This window comes from Prinia subflava, chromosome 2 (assembly GCF_021018805.1).
Source record: "Prinia subflava isolate CZ2003 ecotype Zambia chromosome 2, Cam_Psub_1.2, whole genome shotgun sequence".
Classification (NCBI taxonomy): Eukaryota; Metazoa; Chordata; class Aves; order Passeriformes; family Cisticolidae; genus Prinia; species Prinia subflava.
In genome coordinates, this window is record NC_086248.1 from 28,851,655 (window position 1) to 28,867,582 (window position 15,928).

Here is a 15,928-nt window from a genome sequence, read left to right on the forward strand (position 1 = left end):
ACATTAAGAAAAGGAAGATATGAATTTGTTCTCTCACTGCAGTCTCACCTCAGTGGATAAGGGTAAAACAATGTAGGCAGGATAGGAAACATTCAAATTTTCCTTACTGCACAACTGAAACATAGGGCTGGGAGAGAAAGACTACCTGGAATCAAACCTACCCTGCATATTATAAGGGACTTTATGATAAGAAGACAGTAAGTTGATTAAACAAGGTTGGTTTTACAAAAAGAAGAGGAAACACCCATGGATTCATCACACAAATTTACTGAGACCTAACACAGGACTGAGTACCTGACAGCTATTCCGAAAGCCTACTTGGTTGCTTAAATACCATAAGGATACAACTATGGAGAGCTAAAACTTCACGGACAGATGATTCTGGAAAAGCCTTCACATATTTGACACAACAGCTCTGCAAAAAGCCAGCCCTTTACACTACTTATTGCCAAGAGGCAGGCCTCTTAGTAAGTGGAAGACAATGAACACCTTATTCTCTACCTCTGCACAAAACTAGTCATTCTGGAAGCATCTTTGCATCAACAGAAAAGATGGCACTAGTAATGAAAGAGGCAAAAGAGCTCTGATAGAGCACACTCCCTGAGCAAACAAGTTCAATAAAAAATTGACCTTTTCCTATTTTGTCTTGCGTTATGTAATCAAAAAAAGTGTGTTTTATTTCATCGGTAGAAAGCAGCTGGGGGATGGTTTCTTTTTTCTTTCTCTCTTGTAACTCCAGGGGGGAGGAGGATGGACGCCTTCTGATAACAGACCAGCTGTTAAAAGCAGGTGGGGCAGTTTTTCTTATCGCTTTCATCAACTTTGTCCATCCTCCAGGGGATATCTTCTGTTAATGGGCCATTAAGGCTCACCAATGACATGACACATTACATCATCACATTATGAGATGCACCACCCAGTGAGGAGAGCCAACTATTCCCTACCCCGATAAAATGGGGACACAGGGACCCCAGGCATCCTCTTTCCACTGGATTCCCAGAGGAAGACCAGACTCATCTCACCACCACTGAATCCTGTCTACAGGATCATCTCTACTCCAATAGAACCACATCTGTCACTCCAGGAAGACTTCTTTAGACTGCTTCCAACATCCTGGCCAACAGGGCGTCAGGTTGTGTTCCTGACTCCGTCAGGGTTTTCTAAGACTTTTGTTTGTTTGCTTGCTTGGCTGTTTTGTTTTTGTTTGTTTGTTTTTTGGTTTTTTTGAGGTTTGTTTGTTTTGTTGTGGGGAGTTTGTGTGTGTGTGTGTGTGTGTGTTTGTGGGGGTTTTTTTGTTTTTATTACTGCATTTGCATTTTTAATATTCCTAGTGAAGAACTGTTATTCCTATTCCCATATTTTTGCCTGAAAGCTCGTAATTGCGAAATTATAACAATTTAGAGGGAGGAGGTTTTACATTCTCCATGTCAAGGGAAACTCCAGTTTCCCCTGACAGATACCTGTCTTTCCAAGCCAAGACATATTTGAACAACAGACAAAGCAAGAATATGCATCCCAAATGCAAATACATGATATTTAATGCCATTTGTCTTTAAGAGGAAAAGAAAAAAAAGACAACCTGACATTTCTCCCTAGAAATCAAAAAGAACTGGGTCTGGAAAGGAAGTTGGAGGTCTAAACATGTGTAAAGAAAGGGAAGTGAAGGGAGATGGTCATCACACAAGTTCAGTTCTCATCTGCTGTATGAAAAGGATTGAATGGTGTCTCATCAGCTCAGAGCAGCCATGCCTGGAACACCTGATTAGCTTGGCTGAAACAAATAGCATCCAGAAAGTGATAAGGAAGAAGTCTTGCAGGAAAGAACTTGACACTGCATGCTGTATTCTTTCTTTTTTGGATGCAGAGGCAAACTTGCCTGTGAGAAACTTGACAGAATATAAAGGGCAACCTCTCCATGCTCAGGTAAAAGAAGAAAAAATTTTACTATGCCATGAGTTCCTCCACTTCTGGCAGTCAAGGACTGGAAAGGTTCTCCTGGATCAATATCAGACTTCTGTTCCACATTGTGAGCACCTCTAAGGATATGAGTCTTCTTTTAGCACACCATACACTTTGATATTAGAAATTCCACTTTTGGACTATACCTGCTATTTTAGGCTGAAGACATTAATGGATTTGTACAGTTAACACTGCAGTTAATTTGTTCCTACAAACTATTTTAAAAAATGTACAGCCATCTTCTAAAATGTTTATCTAAGTAAGGTCTTTATTTATTGCTGTTGGTTAAGTTCTCTAGTTTCTAAATTATTAAGTTCTATAGTTCTCTAGTTCTAAATTATTCCTCTGTCTACCTCACAGTCTAAAAGCCATTTAACATTCTCACATCAGTTTTAAGTGACTGAAAGACCTTTCTCATTCCCTTTCCTATTCAGGTATGTGGTCTAATAGAGAATCCAAAAACGTAAGCAAACAACCCTCGTAGAAAAAAAGTATTTATTACAACTTTTTTATGTTGTTTATGTTTTCTGTTTTTATTTTTTTCTAGGAAAAAAATTCTATTTTACTTTTTAAAAATACTTAATTAAAAGGAATTTTCTTTCTGGCCAGATAAGGAACCTTCCTTATCTGGACTAGTCAGGTATTCCTAAAAGTTATATGCAGACAAGCAAAGATTTTTTTTTTCTTTTGTATGTCAGTAAACAAAACGTAAAGACAGAAAAGGGAGATGAAGGAGGACTTCTGACATGAGATAATAAGATGTGCAAATGCTTCATATCTTTCTGCTTTTGTACTTGTGAGTAGGAATGACTCCTACAAGTGCTGCAGTTAATGCTAGACTTTATGTAGATGCGATGATGGGACATAGAGGAAGCATTCAAAGGTTGATAGCTTATAGTGATGGCATTATTTTCTTCCTCAGGATAGCCTGAGTTGTGTGCCAGGCTTGAATCTTCCCTCTAATTACTTCCTGACCCAGTGAACAAAACACATTGGTCACACATCCAAGTCTTTCATGCTGTGATTTACTCTTCTTTACAGCACTATGCTGGGCCATTAGACAAATCATCCATAGCACTTTCTAAGATCATGAGTCAATGAGTTGGATTACTGCCAATTCAGAAAAGTCCTGCTAAAACTAGCTATTAAAAGCTATTCAGCAGAGGTCCTGAATTTCTAAAATTATCAGGAACAGAATTTAAAGGCTCCACATAATTTTCAGTGGCCTTTGGTACTCTTTTGGAAAGGAAAAACAACAACAAAAAACTTTTAAAATAATCCTTGTAAGAAATGTTTACTACATATAAGGTGTCTCCCTTTTCATGCCAGGGTCCTCCTGGCAGCCAGGGGGGACATCCCTGTCCTGGTGGCATCAGGCACAGCCTCTCCAGCCAGGCAAGGGAGGGGACTGTCCCTCTCTTCTAGGACAGGAACACTGGGGCAGCCTCACCTTGAGTGCTTGAGGTAGTTTTGCGTGCCACAGTGTAAGAAAGACACTGAACTATTAGAGAGCATCTGAATGAGGGCAATGAAGGTGGTGAAACGTGGGGAGACAGATAGTGCTAAAGGCAATCTTGCTGCTGATATATTGCAGCTGTTTTAATTACCAAGGAGTGGGAACAGCCTTGCCCTCACAGCTATGGGTGTGATAAAGAGTGAGTTGGCTGGTTGGAATCACTTGGGGTCTGCTGCTGTGCTGTAAGGAGGAAGGGACAGGAGTTCGTGCAAGGGACAGAAAGGGTAAGACATTGTACAAGGGACAGACAGGGCTAGGTGGCTGTGCTAGGGACAGGAAGGAGTGAGCTGGAACTGCTGAAGGAAGAGAGAAGAAGGAGAGAAAGAGTCAGAGCTGTGTGGAGCTGCCCATGGGAGGCTACACAGAAAAGGTATGAAAGACTTTTAGTTAACAAGCAACTGATGCTTGAAGCCTTCTGAGATTTTAATGAAGCACTCTGAGTGTCATGGCTGTCTCTACAGCCACAGTGAAAGGTATGGAGGGGAAATAATGCAGGAGTGGCTGAGGGTACTTGGTCTGTTCAGCCTGGAGGAGACTGAGGGGAGAGAGACCTCACTGCAGTTACAACTTCCTTGTGAGGGGAAGAGGAGGGGCAGGCACTGATCTCTTCTCTATGGTTTCCCAAGGGAACAGGAGCCAAAGGAATGGCCTGAACTTGTGTCAGGGAAGATTGAGGTTGGATATCAGGAAAAGTTTCTTCTCCCAGAGGGTGGCTGAGCACTGAACAGGCTCCCCAGGGAAGGGGTCACAGGCCCAAGCCTGACAGAATTCAGGAAGTGTTTGGACAATGCTCTCAGGCACAGGGTGTGACTCCTGGGGATGGTCCTGCACAGAGCCAGAAGTTGGAGTCAATAATCCTTGTGGGTCTCTTCCAACTCAGCATATTCGGTGATTTATTGACAAAAGTTACCATTTTTACTAGCAAATGAGACCATCTGCAACTCTAGATATGGCTAATCTTCACTTTTTTTGACCTATTTCATTGCCATTGGGGCAGGGAAGGAGACATGCCTGCATAAACTACTAAGGTTATAAAAGGAAATCATGGTTCATTTAGTGTGGCTTGATCCTTGCAAGTGCTCAAATAGTCATTTGAAAAGAGAACTGATGAATTTATTATACATATACCACTTATTGCAATAAAAAAAAAAAAAGAAAAAAAATATCCAGGCCTCCTAAAGTCTCATGTGGTATTCAGTAAAAAGAAGGATTAATTCTCCAAAGTCAATACTGTTCTTAACATTTAGAAGTTCTGCTGCAGTGATGGAGATATGAAGTATGTCTGTAGGCACAAAGAGCCAAACCTGTGATAGAAAAGTAAAGCTAGGCTATTCTTTTTCTCTTTATCTAAGCAGTAGTTTGGACTGAAATGCTACTCTCAATAGAAAAGCAAGTGCTGGGGAGAATTTTTAAATCAGTATTCAGGTGGAGTTCTTCAGCATGACAATAGAGCTCTCACACATGGCTTTTAAGGAGCTGTTACAAATAGATTTTTGCAAGGTACCACATTTTTGTATCTTTTCTTCTGAATACCTTAAAAACCCAGCTGTATCATACTTTAATCTAAAGCCTAGGATAATCTTTAACAACAAAGGATATGAAGAAGAGAAGAAAAAAGCATTTAAATAACAAATGTGTCATTTGTAATGAGCAAATGTATGGAGGCTTCTGCTTAATTTCTGCTTGAAAATACAAGTCCCCATGGTGTGAGACTGAGCAATACTGGAGCAGAAACCATTTATTTATCTGTGCTACAGGAATCCCAAGAGATGTAGATCATGATTGAACTCCATTATTGCTGACATTTAACAAAGCCATTAAAAAAAGTGTGCTCTCATTCCTACCACTTACAGCCAACGATTGAGTAAATCTAGTTAAGGTGAAGTGTAAAAATTTGGAATGAGATAAGGATAGGAAGGTTGTAGGAGCACTCAGGCCAACATGAAGCATTTGTAAGGGCTGACAGAAACATGAATACATATTCATGTATTCATGTCTTTATGCATGTGCAAATGCTCTTATAGGCACACGAAAGCATAAAGGCACTTGTCATGATCACTTGACAGGAAGCCATGGGTTCCTCACTTATTTCATCAAGGTCAGTAAGGGAAGATTGACTTTGAGCATGAAGACATTAGCACCTAAGGAGACTGTGTATCTCAAGTAGATGAGATAAAACATGAGACTGAACACATGATGAAACAAGCCAAAAGTGAGAACTGACAGAGAATGTGAGCAGACAAAAGAAAGGAGTTTTCAATAGCCTTACTGCTATGTAGAAAAGGGTGGGATGCATTTAAAAAGTAATTTCCAGTTTGTTCCCGCCGTCTCTGGTCTCGCCACTGGGCACCACTGGAAAGGGCCTCCCTCTGTTCTCTTTTGCATCCTCCCTTCAGGTATTTCTGTACATTCATAAGATCCTTCTGAGCCTTTTCTTCTCCAGGCTAGGCAGTCCCAGCTCTGCCAGTCCCTTGTCATATGAAAAGTGTCCCAGTGTCTTACATATTTCTGTGGGCCTTCAGACATGTGGCCACTTCAACCATTAGTGTTTGCATGTTCCTGTACTCTTTTGCAAATATCAGGATCTTTGTCTCTATCTTTTTGAAAACTGAAGCTTTTCAGGCAGTGAAATTGCTACACTATTTTCCTGTTAGAAGATCAAGGAAAATTATCTTTAATTACAGATGTTCTGATGATTTCTGGTCTTGTGATGTACAACATCCCTTCCCAAATGGATTTGAAATTGGTTAGAGAATACAATTATTCCAGACTCTTCATACTTCAAAGCCTTGTCCAAAGCCCTGCGTATACCTTTGAGCTCAAGCACATTTGATTTCCTAGTTCTATGAGGAGGAGCTGGGGTTTACTTCATCTAGAAACTGGAGCAGAAACAGCTGCTGGGAGTTAGTTCCATTTCCTTTGCAGCACATTCCTGCACAAATTCTGTATAGAATAATGCTGGATGACATTTTAAAATCAATGTGAATCTTTGAATCAGAGCAGAGCCTTCAGGAAAAGAACTGACACTCAGGAGACACAAAGGCCAGCTTATTTTCTCTTTTCATTGTGGTAATTTTGTACTGTCATTACACTTCTTAAGAGAAATTAAGCTGGCCTGTTTTCCTGACCTTTCAGATAATATTCTCTTGAGTCAAAACATTAGCTTGCTTTCTCTTTAAATAAAATGGGATTACATAAAGAAAGGCTTTTAAAATTTTAAAATAGTCTTCTGCTGCTCATGAATTCCTACAGTAACAGGAACTGAGCACATTTGACAGCTTTTCAGTAGAATGTATTTCACCTGAGAGAAAAAATTTTAGTTATAACATCCCTTGAAACAAAGCAACTAGTACTAGCCTTCAGAGTGAATCTTCATAGGACAATAAGGAAAATTTAATGAGAATATTATTAGTCATCCTGCACAAATGCTTCAAATGGCTCAAGGAAAAGACATTATAAAGGAAGTGCTGTGTATAAACCATGGCTTTGAAAGGAATATTGGATCTTTATTTGCAGTGACAAAATTCCAAATAAATAGAATAAAGTATGGTAAGTTTTTCACCCTTTATCACTTTAGCAGCTCAGAATAGCATTAAAGTGCTCTGCAGCATTGAGGAGCACTTGAGACACAGGAATGGTCAGGCTGCTGGCAAAACAGGCTTCATTTTGTCTGGTATTTAATTTCTGCATTGTTGGTCCTGACCCTTCAACAAATGGTGCTCTGAAATTAGTGCTGGGAGCTGCAACAACAGGATGTGGCCACTCACCTGTTTCTGCACAAACCAGCAAAATCCTTAATGGTGCAGTCCATTATATTCAAGCATTCCATCACCCAGTACCCAGTGTGGATTTACACAGGCTTGAATTACATACGCTAGATCCTTGCAAAGTGAATAGGGATCGTAAGTTAAGAATGGAACACTCAGCTGGCTTGCTTTCTAATTAGAATCAAGGCAGGTATCCATAAGAAGTGCCAAAGTCAGTCATGTACAACATATCATTTCTTCCTGAAATCTTAGGGTGCCTGTGGGAAACAGTTTTAGAACCTGACACACTTTAAGACATATGAAAAGATCTTAGCCACAGCAACCTAGGGCAAAAGAGAAGGTATCTGTGTCAGCACTGTAAGGTAATAAATTAATTTAGGCAGGATACAGCAGACATGGTGTCACTTCTTCCCTCAGACTTCTCCCACTTCCTCAGCAGTTCTCTAGCACAGCACAGCTGCGTAACTGTGGAAGGGTAAAGGGAAAAGCACTTTTTTCCATCCTGTTGGCAGTTAGACACCATGCAGCAAGAAGTTACAATACAGAAATATTAAAAAAAAAAGCTAAAGGGCTCCTGTAAGCCTCACAAATTCTTGGAGTCTCACCCCAGAGAAGCTCAGAACAGTTTAAACACCAACTGTCTCACCCCACACGTGAAATGGCCAAGGAATGCTTTACTGCCAGCACAAGTTTTATCACACAGTCATTGCACAGTACATTCTATTGACAGCCAGGTCATGCTTGCACCAACACCAGCCCCTTTATGTCCTTCACAGGTATCAGACCTCTCAGAAATGAACACATCACTTTTATCATTAATTTCAGAAATAAATGATGCAAATAGACTACCTTTCCAATCTGAACCTTAATGGAGGTGAAATAATAATTTTAGAGACCGCATGGTCAGAGGGACAACATCTGAAGACTCGGGGGTGGTGCTAACTTAACAATATATAAGATTACCTGAGGGCAAAGGTCAAATCCCAAACACAGGATAAGGACATGACTTTATATGTCAAAGGTCCCAAACCAACAGAGAACCAGAGACATGACCTATTTTGGAATGATGCTATTAGCATCCTAATTTCCATATCCTGCCTCCCACTGTCTCAGGTTTATAGTTTCTGCATGGCTAAGGTATTATCCATCTCGGCTAGCTCGGTTCCCACACATGATCATTTGGATTTGTGACTAAAAGAGTATAATAGATTACTGCCCCGTGCTGCGGCAGTGCTGTGCCATACTTGCAGAGCACCAAGGCTATCTCTGCTCCCCGTGCTGCTCCCCACGGAGTAGGCTGGAGGGAAGGCAGGAATTTGGGAGGAGACAGGACAGCTGACCCTAACTGACCAAAGGGATATTCCATATCATATGACATTGTGATTAACAATAAAAACTTGGGCAAAGAGGAGGAGGTAGCAGGAATCAGGACACTCCTGGTTATGGCTTTTGTCTTTCCAAGTAACCAATACACATGATGGAGCTCTGCTCTCCAAAAAGTGCCTGAACATCTGTCTGCTGACAGGAAGCAATGAAAAAATTCCTTATTTTGCTTTGCTTGGGTGCAGATTGTTTCACTTATTAAACTGTGGCTTTAGCTCAAGCCACAAGGTTTCCTGGCTTTGGTCTTCTGATTCTCTCCTCTATCCTGCTGCGAGGGGAAGGGGAGAGGGGGAAGAAAATGGACGGGCAACTGGGTGGGTGCTCAGCTGGTGGCCCTGCTCAGCCCACTGCAGCTACACCAGCAAGACTGATATTTACCATCAGTGGCCACGGGCATTACTGAAACAGGACTCTCCTCAAGAGCATTACTGAAACAGGACTCTCCTTCAAGAGCTATTGGCTTTGATACAGTTGAGTAACTTCAGATAGCAGAGGCTGAAATGCTGGCTAGGACTGCCACCAGCCTGAAAGACAGGGCACACAGCTGGGGTAGCTGAGGACAAGGCTAGAGTGAAAGTAAGACCAAAATGAAAGCCAAAGCCAACCCCAAATCTTCCAGGTAAGGTCTTCACCTACAGTCATACCCAACTGATATCCCCATTCATCTTCCTCCAATTACTATTACTCATGTCTAAGAAGTAGATGAATCTGTCCATGCTGTAAATCAATTAAATATCAAACAGCTACATCAGATTAGCACTGTTTCCAAACCAATAAAATTAGAGGACATGAAGGGAAGAAAAAGAAAAATCAAAAACCTGTGCCCTTCATCATCATATAGGGACTACTTTAGAGCACCAAACCATGAAGACCGGACAAGTCAAGGGTTTTTGTTTAATACCTATTGAAAAATTCTGAAGTGCTTGACATAGTGATACTTTACTATCTATATCTCCATTGTGGAAACAAGTACAATACAATAAGGATTCTTCATCAATGTTTCAGAGTAAAAAATAGTGGACTACCTCTTCCAAGTAGGAGAAAAGAAAAATATTTTCCTATAGTTCCTTCACATAAATTAGAAAAGATAGTTGAAAAGATGACAGTAAGAGGCAAACTTGTACACCGGTGGCTGTGAAATTATACTAATGCATCTTTAGTTAGGCAACAAAGGAAGAGCACAGATTTTAAGAACATAGCTTTCAAGAGAAATTTGCTGTTTAGAATAGTAGGAGACAAGGACATGGTGGGGTGGGGGGAGATTTTTCCAGTTACTGCAAAGTGATAGTAAAAACACAGGAGGAAAAAAAAAATCCTTTAGCAGACAAAGGACAAGAACTCATGAGCTGTTCAGCAGCCTGAAACTTGAAAAAAATGAGTACATGAAATAAAAATGGGTTCAAATTACCCAGTGTAAAAGACTCAAATGAGAAAGCCTAGGATAAAGTGAAACACATGGTTTTATGATAATCACAAAAAAATTTCAGTACATGAGAGTCAGAAAAGGAAGTGCAGAGAAAATGAAAAGAGAAAGACAGCAAGAAATCTGTGTGGAAAAGGAGAAGAAAGGCAAGACACAATCAGTGGATATTGAGATGTTTTAGAAAGTATCACACCACATTATTATTGTCATCTCTGGGTTTTCAGAATTCTGGCCTAGAAAAATCTTTGGTGTGACCCACACTACACTGTGTTCTTTACCTATTCTTCTGCATTAAAACTGGTGAAAATCAGCGGCCTGAAGAGAAGAAATTCCAGAAAAGATGGAAAATGTCATTATCTGCCTTTCACAGGGGTACAACAAGCAGTCAAAAAGAATCATAAAATAGTTTGAACTCAGTTCCAAAGAAAAGGCTAGAACATATAATCAAGCCTATTTTCAAGCAACGCACAGACAGTGAAGATGAATGCTTAACCTGTCAAGAATAAGTCATTAAATCAGTTGCATTTTCTTCCACAGCATTTTTCTATACTTTTCTTGCAAACTTGGTGCTATGGATAACTTTTTGCTATCTTAACTGAATAGCTCTTACTATCAGTGTTCTAACGTAAAAACAGGAACATGAGTGCTATTTAACAGGGGGATGGGGAGGAAGGGGGATTGTACACCCCTTAAGTGCAGCACATTATCACATTTTGATTTGCTCTACACTATTTGCTTAACTTTCAGAAATTCTGTCACTAAACACCCTGTTTCCATGAGTGATTTTTTTGTCACTGAAATTGATTTACAGCTTTTCAAAGATTTATTTTTGCCCCAATTTATCTTGGCAGTCATCAACAGTGGATATTCAGCCTTGCTTTTCCTTCTTAAAGAGAAATCAGTGGAAGTCACAGTTGCAAACTTTTCTTTATCTACTTCTTGTCAATATTTTAAATAAAGAGATAAGTTTCTTGTTGAATAAACCAGTAAAATGGGGAATTAATGTCAGATGGGCCACTTCTTTCTATAGTGTGAATTCAACCTCTGAAACACACATAACCTATACACCTATAAACACTTTAAATCCCCACAAAAACACCACTGTGCTATAACACTGGCCCAGCGCCAGACACCCACAGGAGTCCCTCAGTCACCCTCCCCTGCCACAGCTGGGCAGAGGAGGGGGGAAAAAAGAGTTAACAAAAGCTTCACGAGTGACATGAGGACCAGGAGAAATATTTCAAGGGCAAAACAGGCTCAACTTCAGTTGCAAATTGAAATTTATTACTAACAGAGGAGAATAATGAGAAGTAAAGTAAGCCCTTAAAACATCTTTCCCCCCCAGCCCCTCCTTCTTTCCCACTAACAGCACAGGAAGATAGGGCATGAGGGTTTGATCAGTTCATCACCGAGATTTTTTTCCGCTGCTCCAGGAGAGGAGTCCTTCCCCTGTGAGCCCGTGGGTCCCTCCCACAGGAGACAGCTCTCCCTGAACTGCCCTGGCTTGGGTCCACTCTCACGAGCAGCACCCAAACCACACCTGCTGCGGTGTGAACTCCCCCACAGGCACCCAGCCCTCCCAAACCTGCTGGGACATGGGTCTCTCTTCCGCAGGGTGCAGTTCTCCAAGGACAGGCTGCTCCAGCCTGGCAGGGCCCTCTCTCTCCACTGGGTCTCCCACAGGATCACAGCCTCCTCCAGGCACCCACCTGCTCCAGCATGGGCACCTCTCCCACAGGCTGTGGGTGGATCTCTGCATTCCCTGTGGATCCCCACGGGCTGTGGGTGGATCTCTGCATTCCCTGTGGATCCCCACGGGCTGTGGGTGGATCTCCAGGGCCTGCAGGGGCACAGCTGCCTCACCATGGTCTCACCTCGGCCTGCAGAGGAATCTCAGCTCCGGTGCCTGCAGCAGCACCTCCTGCCCCTCCTTCTGTACTGACCTTGGTGTCTCCGTGTTGTTTCCCTCACACATTCTCACCTCCTCCTCTTCTCTGACTAGAAGCAAACCCCATGAGTTTTGTTTAGATTTTCTTCTTAAATGTCATCACACAGACATTACCAACCTCTCTAATTGTCCCAGCTTTGGCCAGCAGCATGTCCATCCTCAGAGCCATCAGCCATTGGCTCTGCTGGACATGGTGGAAGCTTCCAGCAGCTTCTCACAGGAACCGTATTTGTAGCCCCTGCTACCTAAAACCAGGCTGTGCCAAACCAATACACCTTCGTACTCGCACCTGTAAGGAGTAACAGAGAGACTAGGAGAAAATCTTGAACAGCAGGTTAGAGGCATTGTTCATGAACAAGAGGCTTTCACAAGACAGATGTTAATTAGAGATCTGGGCTCTAATGTGTGCTGGTTAGCATGTTTGCAAGCCTGTCTTTAACAGTGTAAGCATTTGGAAGAATAATGCAGGATTTTGCAGTGCCCTAAGACAGGCACCTTCCTTCTGAAAAAAGTGTAAGAACAGGTTAGACATAGATCATGCATGACAAACTCCATAACCTTCCTAAACAACAAGTTCCAAAAGTTCACAGTTCTTGCTATTAGAACAGTTATTTTAGAAGTTCATCCAGCCTGTGCCTCCAAGTCCTGTGTTGACACCTAATTATTCCTGTTACTCTCACAAGAATTTGATCTGATTTGCTCTCAGGCTTCTTAAAGGCCGTACCCAGAGCAGCAGCATGTATTCCTTCTGGTCAAATCTGATCATTTTTAAATGGAAAAATGATTTCGCAGTTCTTGAAGGTCAGATACCCATTTATGTATTTCCATAAATTTGTTGAGGGGTGAAAAAACTGTAGCCACAAACTGTACTTGTTCATCTTGTAAGGCACAGTAATTTTCAGAGAAATTTCTAAGCTAGACCTGTTAGCCATTTTGTTCTTTATTTTGGCTGCATCTGGTCACATCAACCATTCCCGTAGTTTCTCAGAACTCTTAAAAATCCATTCTTTTATTCTACAGTGCTTGCATTCCTCCTCAAATTTAAACTATTTGCAGGTTTATTAAATCTATTCTACATTTCATCATTCAGTCCATTGCAATGTTATTATAGTATAACACTGAATACAGGGAAGATGGAAATTGTAGTAGTGCATTCTTACACCCAAACAGGTGTTTCTATATAAGGGAAAGAGTTTCAGATTACCTTGGAACATGTAAGGAAGTTAAACTAGAATTTTCTATGGCCTGCTCATTGTAACTGGCTCAGTGCCAGCACAGAGGCACTGACTGGGCTTTGGAAGTGCATCTCAAAGCCTGTTGCCACTCTCATTGGGCAAGGTGCCAAATAGCCCACCTAAACAATCAAGTACTAAAGGGACAGCACAGAGGTGCTCGAAGCTTTTTTGGACTGCCTTAGCCAGTGTAAGAGTGTTTTGTACATTGTGTTCGCCTTGTATTTCTTTGTTTTATAATGTTTATTATTTTTGTTGTTATTAAAACCTTTTATTTTACAAAGCATGTTCAGAGAAGCGTCTCGCTATTTATTAAGCCATTTCTCTGCAAGGCTGGACCCTGAGAGATACTGGGGACTTTCCAATAGGAAATACCCAACCTAATACATTTTTCTGGGTTTATTAATGATCAGTTAACACCTCTTGAGTGCAGCTCTCCAATCACTTCTGCATTTAGGTTCTAGGAGGTTTCCCAATACTGCTTATCAAAATACTATCAGGACTGTCAAAATGCCTTTCCCTGTCCTCAATGCCCATACCTTTCTTGGGGTAGAAAACTGATTTCAGTTAATCTATGGCAATTATTACTTACCTGCTGGCAAGCTTACAGGTACCTACCAACTATTCAACTACTTTTTCTTGGAAGCTGACGGGGCTGGCTTTTTCTGAATACTACTTTCAGTTCTATAAGTGAAAGAAACACTCAACTTGCTCTTTTTCTCAGTCTTGTGACAAATCATCACTGACTTACCCAAAAGAGCTGGAAGAGTGACATCTCATTGGCCTTTTTTTTGGGGGGGGAGGGGGGCCGGGGGGGGGGTGTGGAACAGGTTTGGGCAGGCATCAGCAGAGGAATCTGGTCAATTTTAGGACAAAGCTCAACAGGCTTAACCCAACTGGTACTATCTTACGGAGGTACCCTCTTAGTATGTCCCATCTTTACACAAAGCTAAATTTTACGTTTTCATCACTGGATTAAATCTTTCAGCCACCAGCACACAGAAGTCAGCTAACTGACCCTTTCAGTGAAGACTGGCACAACAAAATTATAGTAAATCCTCTGATGGCCTTAGGCGATGCATATTGAGATCCCTGAGTCACAGAGGAGTCCTTCCCTGTTTTCTGATGTTCACAGGATTATCTTTTACTGTAATTAAAGCCCTTCCATTTAGTTTTGTTTCAAAGATGATTCTGAGCTCCCCCTTTAGGCATGTAATTGAATCTGACTTACTCCATAATGAGTTCTGAACCCACCTGCTCAAGCAGTGCAAACCTACCTGCATTCTAAGGAACTGGTACGTAATGACAAGTCTGTCAGCTCATCTATCTCACCAGTTCCTTGTGGACCCTCAAGGATCAAGTGTACAATGCAATGCTTCAGCACAACTTGCCCTTTGTCGCGATCTGTCAAAAAACCTGGCTTTTCTCTCTCTGCAGGTGACAGCTGTTCCCTAGTCCATGCAAGTCTGTTGCTCTCTGGATACCTGAACAACATGGATCTGGGCATAGCCAAGGCATTGCAGCGATCTGCTGCATCTTTGGGTGAAAAATGTCATGTTATCAACTTGCCGTTTAGACCACTTTTATTTCAGCTTATAGTATGGCAAAATATTCCAAAAAGATTTAAAGAAAGAAAAAAAAAGAAAAAAGAAGAAGCCCAAAAGACACCATATATTAGCAGTACAGAAGCACAAATTATGTAAGATGATGGCACGATGACAGGCAGACGTGGAGAAAGCGAAGGGGCAAGAAAAGAAGCCCTTGGCAACCAGATTTCCCTAGGACATATATCTCCCTTAGCTAGACAAGTGACCTCCAGCGTGGCTAAAACAGAATCACATCCACCTTCATAGCCAAGTCTGCAGTCCTTACATGGACATTTTTTTTTTTGTGGAGCAGATTAGTTCTTACGGTTGTCTATCTGGAGTCTTACACAGATGGAAAATCTTTCTTCAAGAGCCTTACTGCCCTTAGGTCAGTCACTATCCTTCCCCCAGATCATCATCCCACTCCACTCATGCTGTAGTTCTCCCTCCTTTCCCTCCCCAGCTGCTGTTTAGTTTTGCTATTACAGTGACAAACTGAGTGAGCTCACAAACAGATTAAGCAAGCACTACATGCTGCACGAATATGCAGAGTTCCTTTTGGCAGCAGGCTTCTAAAGCAGTTCAGCATGACTCAGTTTCATACTCATCCTAAGGGACAGAGTATGATTATTCTTAATACAAATAGGTACTGTTTCACTACTGCATATATACTTTTGTATTTCACTACTTTAAAAATTGATTCAAGAGTGAGAACGCCTTCTCTTTTTTAATAACTGTTACTTCTGAGAATTCTGTATAAATACAACATAATTTACACTAAACTTTATATGCTATACCAAACTACACATTGTATTAATGTTACAGAAGTGTCCACATTATGAAAATTATGTTTCACATTCCTATCTCTGGGGCAAGATGAGACATAACAAAAGTTATTTTAATATTTTGGCACAACCATTTCCACCCTAGGAACTTTTTAAAATTAAACTTCATTGCTGTGGAAGAGCATTTTTCTTAACTAAGAACTAACTACATGAACACATAAGACACAAACAATACAATTCGTTGCTTGGTCTTGGAAGAGAATAACTCTATAGAGCAAAGAACTAGAAGTGCTTTAAGGATAGTTAAAAAATGGCTATGGCTTACTGGA